At 41.1% G+C, this 12895-nt stretch overlaps 1 protein-coding gene and 1 long non-coding RNA gene across 6 annotated transcripts in view; one reads left to right on the top strand and one right to left on the bottom strand.

Annotated features, from left to right (window-relative positions):
* Positions 1–9339, top strand: part of LOC138739256 (uncharacterized) — a 34773-nt gene extending 25434 nt beyond the window's left edge. The window contains exons 3-4 of one of the 2 annotated variants that reach the window (XR_011342126.1): positions 4755–4831; positions 7742–9339. This is a non-coding gene — a long non-coding RNA (uncharacterized lncRNA). Of the gene's footprint in view, positions 1–4754; positions 5026–7741 lie in introns of those variants that run through there. The other variant, XR_011342127.1, reaches the window with a different exon arrangement.
* LOC138739254 (disks large homolog 2-like) overlaps positions 1–12895 on the bottom strand; it is a 784112-nt gene that overhangs the window by 763717 nt on the left and 7500 nt on the right. The window lies entirely within an intron of this gene.

Here is a 12895-nt window from a genome sequence, read left to right as displayed (position 1 = left end):
AATAATCTTGCTTTCAACATCACCAAGGCTAAGGAGGTTATTGTTGATTTTAGGAGGGAGAGGTCAAAAGACCAGGCATCCTGGGAGTCCATATTTCAGTAGAGTTCTCTTGGAGCCAGTGTATTGAGACAAATGTGAAGGCACACCTACTTTACTTTCTAAGCAGTTTGAGGAGATTTGGCATATCGTGGCATACTTCTACAGGTCTAATGTGGAAAATATACCAACAGGCTGCCTCATAACTTTGTTTTGGAATTTGAAAGCCTGGGAACACAGGTGGCACCAGAAAGTAGTAAATATAGCCAGTTCTATCACAGGCTCGGAACATTCAATACATTTATGTGAGGTGTTGTGAACAATATTAAGGACCCCATATCACCCTGGTCTGAAGTGACAAGGCTATTGCATCATCTGCGGAATGGTTTCTTCTATAGGTGAATTGAAATGAGTCTTGTCTCTGGGAGATGTGGTTTGATACATTCCATCACCAGATGCTCAAAGCATTTCAAAATAGTGAAGGTCAGTGCCACAGGGTGGTAGTCAATGAGGCCTGTCACAGTCACTCTCTTGGGTACTGGGATGATGATGGCTGCCTCAAACCCCAACATCACTTCCCCATATTCTACTCTAATCCTCTTGAAATGAATGCTAGCATTGCATTGATCTTCTTCACCACCAATTAAGTTTTGAAGTTTACCTTAAGGCTTCCCTGCAGGAGGATCCTTTGCACCTGGGCATTTTCAATTTTCTCCCCATTTAGAAAATAGTCTGCCCATTTATTTCTTCTACCAAAGTGATATTTTATTTCATTTGCCACTTCTCTGCCCATTCTCTAAATCTGTCTAAAGTCCTTCTACAGCCTCCCCATTTCCTCAATACTACCTTTCCTCCACCTACCTTCATATCATCTGCAAATTTGGCTACAAAGTCATTCATTCCATAATCTAAATCACTGATTATACAACTTAAAAAGCAACTCTAATGCCGACCCATGAGGAACACCACGAGCAACTGGAAGCCAATCAGAATGTGATCCCTGTATTCCAACTCTGCTTCCTGCCAATCAGCCAATGCTCACCTCACACTAGTTTGTTTCCTGTTATACCATGGGTTCTTATCTTAAGTAGCCTCATTTGCAGCACCTTGTCAAAGGCCTGCTGAAAATTCACATAAACAAACACTGCATCTCCTTTATCTAGCCTGCTTGTCACTTCCTCAAAGAATTCTAATAAGTTGGTCAAACAAGATTTCCCTTAAGGAAAACATACTGGCTTTGGCCTATCTTGTCATGTGCTTCATTCTTCATAATAGACTCCAACATCTTTCCAACCTCTGATGTCAGACAAAGATTGATGATTCTTTTACTGTCATGTAATAAAATGGAAAACGTAATATTACACAAAATTTCTTTGTCTGCTGTAAGGCAAAGAGACCATTAGTCTTGCCCAGCGATCCTTACAATAAGGGAAAGAAAAGCAAGAGTCCTCTGAGTGACCAAGTGTCAATGGATTCGACATTGCCCTTCGACCCATATAGTCCATGCCCAACTATTATTCTGTCTAGTCTCATCAATCTGCACTTGAACTACAACTCTCAACATTCCCATCCATAGACCTATACAAATTATTAATATCAAAATAAAGCTATTATTCACCACTTCAGCTGACAGCTTGTTCCACACTCCCACCACACTGCGTGTTCCCCTAATGCTCCGCCTAAACGTCATATTTCATCATTAACTCACATCCTCTAGTTCTTGTCTCCACCAACCTCAGAAAAAGCCTGCTCACATTTAATCTGTCTACACCTCTATTTTGAAAATTCTATAGACCTATCTCCCCTCATTATCCGAGGGTCCGGGAAATAAAGCCCTAACCTATTTAACGTTTCCCTGTTACTCAGTTCCTCATCTCCTGGCAACATCCTAGTGAATCTTAACCTCATAAAGACACAGGGAGAACCTACAGACTCCTAACAGACAACAGCGGATTCCAACCCCATTGCTGGCACTGTAATAGGGCGGGGCAGGGGCCTCAGCTTGATAATCAACTCCAACAACTTCATAATCACTGACGTCTAACCAACCAGTCTACAATTTCCTTTCTGCTCCCTCCCTTCCTGAAGGGTGGGTGACATTTGCAATTTTCCAGTCCTCCTTGACCATAACAGAATCTATCAATTCCTGAAAGATCATTTCCAATGCCTCCACAATCTCAACACCCTCCTCTTTCAGAACCCAAGGGTGCAATCCATCTGGTGTAGCAGACGTATCCTCCCTTAGACCCTTCAGTTTTATGAGCACATTCTTCCTTGAAATAGTAGCTGCACTCACACACTGCTAATGTTTGCCCATAGTGAAGACTGATTCTTGTCTCCCATAATTATTTCTCAATATCCTATATCTACTTTCACCTCTTAATATGCTTGAAGGCACTTTTTGTATCCTCTGATATTATTTGCTAACCAACTTTCATATTTCATCGTTTGCCTCCTTACAAGTTTTAATTACCTTCCACAAGTTTTAAAAATTTCCCAATTCTGTATTCTCATTAATTTTATGTTGGCCTTGACCTCCCAGATTGCATCTCCCTCTCTCTCTCATTAATTTAACTCAACTAAAATACCAACCCATCTGACTCGAGTTTTTCCCCTTGTTAAATCTTGCATTGAACTGAATCACATTGATCACTGCCCCAAATGTTTGCTTTGCGCTCAGCTGTCCAATCATCTCTGGTGCATTGCACAGCACCCAATCCACTGCAGCTAATCAACAACCTGTGCTAAAAAGTCATCTCATATGCATTCTACAAATTCCATCTCTTGAGAAAGAGTCCCAATCAGGTTTTGCTAATCTCCATGACGACCATTAACATTGCCCTTCTGACTCATTGTTCCTACTGTGCATACTCCTGTAACTGTCAAATTTTTTGGACCTCTTTTTTAGGTTAAAAAAAGCAGGTTAACTTTTACAGTGTGTCATTCAAGGCGTCCAGAGTTCAAATGACTGGGAGGTAGGTTCGCGGCTGTGGGCGGGCAGCCAGGGCATTGGGAGCTCGGATGGGTGGGCGGTTGGAGCCAATAATAAAGGTGGGGGGGTTGACTTTTTCCACAAGTCCTACAAAAAACACCAATTTTTAGACCAAAAGGGGGAATAAAAACTATAATTAACAGTATCAACGATTACACGAGTATATACAGTATTTGCTGTTGTAATTTGTTGCCACATCCTGGTTACTGCCTAGAGGTTATGTAGACTTCCCACAGCATCTTTTCGCCCTTGCCATTTCTCAACTTGACCCATAATGATTCCATATCTTCTGATCTTATGTAACCGCTTTCTAATTATGTAATGTTGTTCCTTACCAGCAGCGCCAGGCCAAACCTCTGCTTACCTACCTATCCTTTCAATACACTGTATCCTTGGACATTCAGCTCCCAATGACATCCAGTATTTAGCCATGACTCAGAGATGGCCACATTATACCTGCCAATCTGTAGCTATACTACAAGGTCATCGAATATTTCTTATGCTGCTTGCATTGAAATCCAAAACCTTTAGCTCTGTATTTGTCACTTTTTTTTGACTGTGCCCCTGTTACACTGCAACTCATCCTAATAGCTGCAATTTTGCCTTTTCTGCCTGTCCTTCCACACAAACTCCCCATCTGCTGTCACTAGTTACACAGCAACCACCCTTTCACTTTGGTTCCCATCCCCCAGCAAATCCATTTCAACCACACCCCCCTCCCTCCCTCAAAAGCAACATTAGCAAGCCTGCCTGCCAAGATATTGGTTCCCTTCCAGTTTCGGTGTAACCTGTCCAATGTATAGGTCACCTCTTCCCCAGAAAAGGTACCAATGATCCAAGAACTTGAAAGCCTGCCCCCAGCCCCATCCCTTCAGCCACTCCTACCTCTGCACTATCTTCCCAAATTCATTGCACCAGCAATATTTTATAACCACCTTGAGTGCCCAGCCTCTTTCATAACTCCCTACTGTACCACTGTACAGTACTGTACAGTACAGTACTCCTTACTGTACCACTGTCTCTGGCCAATCACCCTACTTTAAGAATATTCTGCACCTGCTCTGAGATATCTTGAACCTGAGCACCTGTGAGGCAACACACCATCCCGGAGTCTCTTTTGCTCCCATCTGTTCCCCTGTCAAGTCCCCTTACCTCTTGAGGCTTGATAAGGTACTAATGGCCTGACTGCTGCATTGCCAGATAGATCATCTCCCTAAGCAGTATCCAGAAAGGTATTCTCATTGCTGAGGAGATAGATCACATGAGTAACCCTGCAATGCCTGCCTGTTCTATTTCCCTCTTCTGACTGTCACCCAGCTACCGTCCTCTTGCCTCCTTGGTGTGATTGCATCCCTGCAACTCAGGTCCATCACCCGCTCAACCTCCCAAATGATCCAGAATTCATCCAACTTCAGCTGCACTTCCCTAATTTAGTTTGTAAGAAGTTGCAATTCTTGCAGATGAAGTCATCAGGGATGCAGCTTACTTCCCGGCGTATTGACATTTTGCAGGAGGAGCATGTCCCTACCCTGGCTGCCAATCCCACTATGAACATTCAATAAAGTGCATGACTGTAGATTCCCCCCACCCCCAGAAAAAAAGTATCTGTTTGGCTGCAGAAAGTAAGAATTTGATGCATATGTACAATGTATATGACAATAACCTCATTTTATGTTGTTCAAATGTTGAAAATTGTGACTCATCCAAGATTTGTGTCATCTGACAGCAGGGTAAGCGTGGAGAAAAGTTAAACAGTCCAGAACCCTGAAGCAACAAGTATACCCAGCTTCTCCAAATGTTTAGGTAATAAACATCCTCATATTATCCAGGTGCAATTCTTCAGCACTTCTCAAATGTTTACCATCCATCTCAAGGTGTGTTGCTGAGAAATGTACATGATGCTCCAAGCTGAACCCAAACTAGGGATTTGTAAAAGTTTAGCAAGACTGACTTTTGTAATCCTAGTCACAATGGCAAATATACTTTTTTAAATTTCATGAATTCTCAAACCTGATTCCTTTTCACCCATCACCCCTCTCCTATCCATGATTTGCATCAGATTGCTTCTCTATGCTATTTCTATTTTGTATTATATTCATTACTTATCCCATGATATATTTCACCAGTTCGTGTACCTACTATCTATTTTTTCCCCTCAATTTATAATTTTGGCAAGCTGGAATACAACAATTGCCTTCCCACCAGCATGAGGTTTCCAAATAAACATTTCAATTAAAAAAAAAATCAGAAAACTCATTCCATTAACACTACAGTCTAAGCAAGAGAGCATAGTGTTAAGGACAAAACGCAAAAATTAATAGAAGCAAGATTCCCCCCCCCCCACCACCAAGAAGTTTGATGAAGATTGGAAAGCAGTGCCTGAGTGGTTACTGGAAATAGAGGCTCTCACAATATTTGAGTAACTGGATAAGCAGTTAAATTGCTGTCACTTAAGGCTGTGGACCAATTGCCGTTGAATAGAATTAGGATAGATAGACCTGGATCATCAGCATGAATAGGGTGGGCCAAAGGTCCGGTTTCTGTGCTATTTGTCTACTTCTCAATCCCATGATCAGGCCCACTTTTTGTTCTGTTCTTCTATCTTTTATTTTTAATCTGCCAAACTATATCTTCCACTCTCTACTTTCAGAAATGAAATGTTCCATTGTGATGCTTTAATTTACTTATTCCATTCTTTCATCCAAATTATCCTTTGCAAGTGCAAAAGAAGCTCCACCTGCCTGTTCTCAAGCTTCTCATCCAGAACCCAAAATGTCTCCCACTCGGACCTTCTTGTGATACTCAAAGCAGACTCTGTAAACAGCAACTAAGCAGGTCATCACTACCCCATGCATTGAAAACTTCAAATCTAAAATTCATCCATCCTTGTCTTTGTAGCAAAAGAAAATGTTAGCGACATTTTTCTGGAAAAGTAAAGTGGCAATTACATTGATGACCTTTCATTGAGCGAATTGTTGGCAGAAGTACATGCACCAATTTTGGATTCCTTTGTTTTGCATGTATACCACAAGGCCAACAGATATAGAAGCAGAAGTAGGGCACTCAGCTACACCACCATTCCATGAGCTGATCCATTCTGCCACTCAGCCCCACTCCCCTGCCTTCTCCCCATAACCTTTGACACCCTGACTGTTAAGTTTGCCACATCTATACAGACCTTTCAACATTCAAAATGCTTCTACGAGTTTCCCCCTAACTTCATTCTTCTAAACCCCAAGGAGTACACTCCAAGAGCCATCAAATGTTACTCATATGCTAAACCCTCCATTCCTGGAATAATTTTTGTGAATCTTGTTGAACCTTCTGCAATGCCAGCAGATCCTTTCTTAAACAACCTCAAATCTGTACCTTGTTCTCCAAGTCAGTCCTTTATAAAGCATCAACACCACATCCCTACTCTTGTATCAGATTTCTCTACACGTGAATGACAACACTGCATTCACTTCACCACCAACTCAACCAGGATATTAACCTTCAGGGTATCCTGCACAAGGACTCCCAAATCCCTTTGCACTTCTGAATTTTGAATTTTCTCCCCATCCAAACAATAGTCATCCCTTTTATTCCTTCTACCAAAGTGTATGACCATACACTTTCCAACATTATAGTGGTCACTTCTTTGCCCATTCTCCTGATTTGTCCAAGTCCCTGTGTCCTCATTACTACTTTCCCCTCCTCCGATATTTGTCATCAGCAAGCTTAACCACAAAGCCGTTTTTTCCTGCAATCCACATCATTAACATACAACCTAAAAAGTGGCCTCAACAGAACATCACTGGTAACAAACGAGAATAGGATCCCTTTATTCCCACTCAGTTTCCTGCCTATCAGCCAATTCCCTACACACATTAGCATCTTTCCTGTAATTCCATGGACTCCCATTTTGTTCAGCAGCTCATGTGACTCACCTTGTTAAAGGCATTTTTGAAAGTCCAAGTATACAACATTCACTGCATTTTCTTTTGACACGCGCGCACATTATCCTGATTGACTTGCTTCAGATTTAATTTCAAGAACCATTGAAAAACTTTCAAAAATACTATCTTGTGCTTTTCACATTTCTCTCCAATCATGGAAAGCCTTATTCATTATCCCAAAAGGCATTATTTTCATCATATAAATTTATTTTTTAAAAATTTCATGTTTTCCCCCTCCTACTTTTCTCCAATTCTAAATTATGAATATTAAATTGAGCAAATCACTTAAAAACCAGTAACTTGTAACTGCTAGATTTTACCTATGTAGCAAAAATGCAATCCAGAACTTTCAATCAGCTGATTAATTAACTGTGGGACACAAGTGTTCCCTCTGGATTCATGAAGTTCAATCCTCCACAGATTTTTCTGCATTTAATATGGAATATCTTCCCAATGAACTAGATTAACAGGGTGTAAATCCAGAAGGCTCGTTGATTATAATGGAAAGAATATCTGCAAAAATAAAGTACAGCAATCCTATTTCCTTTATGACTTGCATTGATATGGAAGTGTTTTTCTAGATTTTAATTGTATTTTATAAAAATGTTTTAATAGCTTTGCACATTGTTAAATATTTTTGCAAATCAAGGACATGTCAATGACAGCCAGTAACCCGGAGCTCACCAGCTATGATAGCATTTCAGAGATGTATGTGTTAAAGAATTTCTGATGAAAAAATCATTGACCTGGAATGTTAACCACTTCTCTCCCACAGATGCCACATGACCACCTATTTTACAAAAATCACAGTGAACAAAATGGCTTTTCTCAAAGTTGAGTGGTTTGCTTTAAATTTTACATGATCTCTACTGATTAAATGTGAAAGAGGGAAGTGTTCAAATACTGAAATGTAAACAATACAGCTAAGTAGATTCAAAACAAAACAAAAACCAGTGTTGTGTGGTAATAAAATTCTCAGAATTGGCCAAAGATATAGGTTCAAAGGAATATTGACAAATTGGTGAAGATGAGGAAAAGTCTTCTGTTGAAATTAAAGGTATCAAAGGGGTGAAGGAGCTATGTGGACATGACAAGTCTTCAGTGGGGATATCATGATACAATTCCCAGAGGCATCAAGGATGCGTGGACAGAGGGGCTTAAAATTATGAATTTTTACCTGATTGATATGCCAAGAAATGGAGATCACTGCATATTTGAGCAAATGTTGAATGACAATTTGGCACCATGGAGGTTGCTTGACTCAGAGTTCCTCCAGCCTCTTTGTTCCCTCATCTGTTGGCAGTCTCACCGAAGATTCCAGCATCTGTAGTTCCTCTTAGTCTATTCAATCTTACTACAGCAAAAAGGTTCCAGACTTGGCAGAGTCCTCATCAAGTTTATTATCATCTAACTGTACATATACAACCAGATGAAACAGCATTCCGCCGGACTACGGTGCACACACATACACAGGACAATAATCATAGATACACAAAGATACAATTTTAAATAAATCACAAATCTCCTCTGCAGTCTCACCAATGCAATCAGATATTCCCTAATAATGTGGTGACCAGAACTGAAGCTACATCTTAAATACTTTGTTCAATTCCAGTACAGCCTTCTGCTCATGAATTCTGTGCATCAGCTAAGAAAATGTGAAACATGAAAATTTGTAAATGCTGTGATTGTAGTAAAAATGCATCGAAATGCTGGAGGAACTCAGCCAGTTTCGAAGCATTCATAGGAGGAAAAGATATTACCAACGTTTCAGGCCTGAGCCCTTCAAGGTACAAATAAAATGGCAGGGGAAGGAGTCCAGACCAACAGTCCACAGGTGTTCAGTGGATATGATAAAAAGAAGTTGAGAATTGATTTTGGCTCTGTGAAAGGAGACAGAGGGAAAAGCAACAGGGAGAAATGGGAGGGGGTTAAAAACCTTTTGACTGTTGGTCTGGACTCCTCCCCTACCATTTTATTCAGTTGCCTTCCTGTTTTTTTAAAAAATTCATACCTGAACAAGGGCTCAGACCCAAAATGTCGGTAATATATCTTCACCTCCTACAGATGCTACGAGACCAGCTGAGTTCCTGTGTTCTTTTTTTTTTAATCCATTTTGTATGCCTGTAATGGAAGATTCTAACCTGTTTGTTTAAACTTGCAGCTCTGGGTTCTGCAAGACTGAGAACCTGCTTGTGTTTTAGAATCAGCAGACATAAGCTAAATTCCACCAAGGGGCCAGAGATGCTGTTATCTGACGAAAGGACATCTGTGTACCTAGAACATTTAATCTTCCTGCTTGTTTTGGTCACAGACTGTCAGAGGCCTAGCCATGAAGCAAAATAAACCATTGTATTCAAAGTGATAAGCTGAAAATTATGTTATTCGTTAGAAGCCTAGCATGCTAGCTTGCTTGCTTATCTTTCTTGCTGCGCTGGGAATAGGTGCTTGGGTAAGCAGTTTTTGGGTAATACAAGCCATGGTCCCGCTGCTGAAGTTTGAGACTCTCCGAGAGGTGGCAACATCTCTCAGCAAGAAGAAGAACTTCTGTAGTCCAGCCAACATCCCGGTCAGGGGAGGTGAGAAGTTGCTACCGGCGCCCTGACAACCAACTACAAGTGTGCAGTCATTGCCTCGTTTCGGCAGTTGGGACCAGTCCAAGCGTTGATAAGTATAGTTGGGAAGGGCTTGCATATTGTAGTATGAAATCAGCTTTTGAATTTGTAATAAACATTTGTATAAACTGAACTGCTCTCGGTGTGTGTGCCTATTTTCTTTCGGTAGCTCAAACACTGACCAAACTAAAATGAACAAAATGAGAGGTATAAGTTTACCCAAGACAATGCCTTTTAATCCACCTTATCTACCTCCCCTAATCTCTTTCATGATCTGTGGACACAAATTTCAAGGTTTCACTGATCCTCCATACTTCCTTTGCCTTGTTGTACTTCTCCAAATACATCATCTCAAGCTTCTCTGGAATAAATTCTATTTGCCATTTTTGAACAATTGGCAGAAACAGGAGTATCTGAGTCCTCCTGAATTTAAGACATACCCCTATCAATTTTTGTATCACCTTTTTTTTTTAAATCATGACTCCAACATACACAACAAAATGGAATTAATTACCAAAAGTTGTGGAACAAAGTTCGAAATCAGCTACCAGTCACAAAAACAATTTGTTTCCTCACACTAAACCAATTTTGGATCTTATTTCCAGTGTCCTATGGATTTCACAGTATTATCTTTTTGGCCACTTTGCTATGGTGGACAGTGTCAAAAACCTTGTTAAAATCCACAGATAACATCAAACACACCCCAACTACAAGTGAATGGTACATCCTCATAAAACTCCACTAAATCAGACATTACCTTCACTTAGCTAATGATCCTGATGAATTTTTTTTAATAAAAGTTCCTTTCTACAAAGATTTATATTGCAATTCAGAACTGTGTTCTGAACTTGCTCAAATTAAACTAATTGGCCAGAAAATATTCCAAAAGGGTCAACATTAGCAGAACCCCAATCCTCCACCACCATTTCTGTATACCTGAAGTTAGCAATTTTGGGGGGGGGGGGGGTGGAAATGAAAGCCTGAGTCTTTTAAAATTTCCTCCAAAGTTTTTTTTTGATATAAATGTGGCTTATATTTTACCCTACCATACTAATTTATTAACTTTCAAAGATGCATTAAAAACATAATATTTCCCCTTTTACTCCGCCAATGTCACTGACATAAGCTTTTACAATGACAGTGACTTTCAAGGTTCCTATCACTGGCATAATCTCTTTCACAAGAACAAAAATAAGAGAATTACTTGAATTTAAATTCCCCCCATTGCTATGTAATAATTCAAATTAATGCCGGAGGATCAATGGCGCAGGTCTCAACTTGTTAGACCTGTGGTCAAATACTACTGTCATCCCAGTTATCATACTGCCTCAGTTTAAAGTGTATACAATCACACAGAAAGTGAGCTGGAATTTAAGAAAACCAGTACATGTAGTTATATCCACACACACACACCCACCCCCCCCCACACCCACCCCCCCCCACACCCACCCCCCCCCACACCCACCCCCCCCCACACCCACCCCCCCCCACACCCACCCCCCCCCACACCCACCCCCCCCCACACCCACCCCCCCCACACACCCACCCCCCCACACACACACACCCCCCCACACACACACACCCCCCCCACACACACACACCCCCCCCACACACACACACCCCCCCCACACACACACACCCCCCCACACACACACCCCCCCCCACACACACACACCCCCCCCACACACACACCCCCCCCCACACACACACCCCCCCCACACACACACCCCCCCACACACACACCCCCCCACACACACACACCCCCCCACACACACACACCCCCCCCACACACACACACCCCCCCCCACACACACACACCCCCCCCCACACACACACACCCCCCCCCCACACAAACACAGGTAGTCAGTCAGACTCTTCCTTGTGAAAAATAACCACTTCTGAGATCAAACTTTAAAATGAATCCATTGCCACGGAGAAGAACCAGTGAAGAAATCACAAGATAACCGTGAGGGTACATTTCATAAAGGTCGCTGAGATTGAAAAAATCTGATGCAAGTATTTCAGGCAAGTTAATGTGCTGATAAGAAAAATTTACCTTTGATGTGGAGTGAGGAGACAGTTTAAATATTACTTCAAAGACATTAAATGAAAAAAAAGTATTTTACAGAGTTATGGAAAGCTGGAAGCCACGATCCCAGGACAGATGGGATTGTCCTATGCATCAAGTGACAAATCGAAGATAGGCAAATGGTGTCAGGTTGTAGATAAATTGTCATCTAAAAGAATAAAGTTGGCTCAAAACTGAAAGGCCTTCTCCTGTTTCACTAACTCTGTTACTGGAGTTTAGTATCTAACTGGAGATCCAGTTTAGTATTTTTCAAAAGTAGGTCACCATGTATGTTTTTCTCATTCTCTGCATGCACTCTCCCAACCACTTAAAATACACACTGCACAAACCTTTGGAGCAAAATAAAAATGTACAGCAAATTTTCTCCCTCATTTTGTACAACCAAAATGGGGGAAAGAGTTATTCACCTCCAGTAAGGAAATACACAATCAATGGGGAAAAAACTAGCTGAAACAGAACAGGTCAAGCTCATTGGAGTAAAAAAAAACTGCCAGAGGAAATGAGCAGGTCATGCATTATTTCAGGAGGCAGATGGATAGTCAATGTTTCTGGTCAAGACCCTAAAGAAGGATGAAATTGTGCAGGAGAGATAGCCAATACAAAGGGGTGGGACAAGGACTGGCTGGCAGGCAATCAGTAAGGGTGGGGGGTGGGTGGGATGATAGGTAGATTGAGCCAAATAGGAAATGGGAGGGAAGGAGTCAAGAAAGAGGCTAGTGGGTGATAGTTGGAGACAAATATAGAAATGGATGGAGCTAAGTGGGGGGTGGGAAGAGGATGGAGATAGAGAAGGTGATACATGGAAACAAGAGGCTGCAGATGCAAAAATCTAACAAGCAAGGTGATGTGGTGGGAGTGGATAAAGAAAAGAGGGAGGCTGGAACTGGTTGGGGAGAGGGATAGAAGAACCAAATTTGGATTGCAACTCAGTAGAAGACAAATATCAATCTCATACATATACCCTGAACTATCATTTTTGTGGTAATCAGAAAAGAAATAGCAAATAATGTGCAAGCTATTTTTTTTTTTTTAAAAAAAGCTTAAGCAATAAATTAGCATTTCCACAATCTTTTATTTCAAAGGAGATAAAAAATGACACTAAATATTAAATTTATTCAATTTTAGTTTCTATAATTTTGCTCAAAATTAGCATGAGGTTTGAAGAGGTGATGTGGATGTAAAGAAATCCTAACATGAGAAGTTTTGGAGATCATGTTCACAAAAA

The sequence above is a fragment of the Narcine bancroftii genome, chromosome 7 (assembly GCF_036971445.1).
Source record: "Narcine bancroftii isolate sNarBan1 chromosome 7, sNarBan1.hap1, whole genome shotgun sequence".
Classification (NCBI taxonomy): Eukaryota; Metazoa; Chordata; class Chondrichthyes; order Torpediniformes; family Narcinidae; genus Narcine; species Narcine bancroftii.
This window is presented reverse-complemented; position numbering and strand designations above follow the sequence as displayed.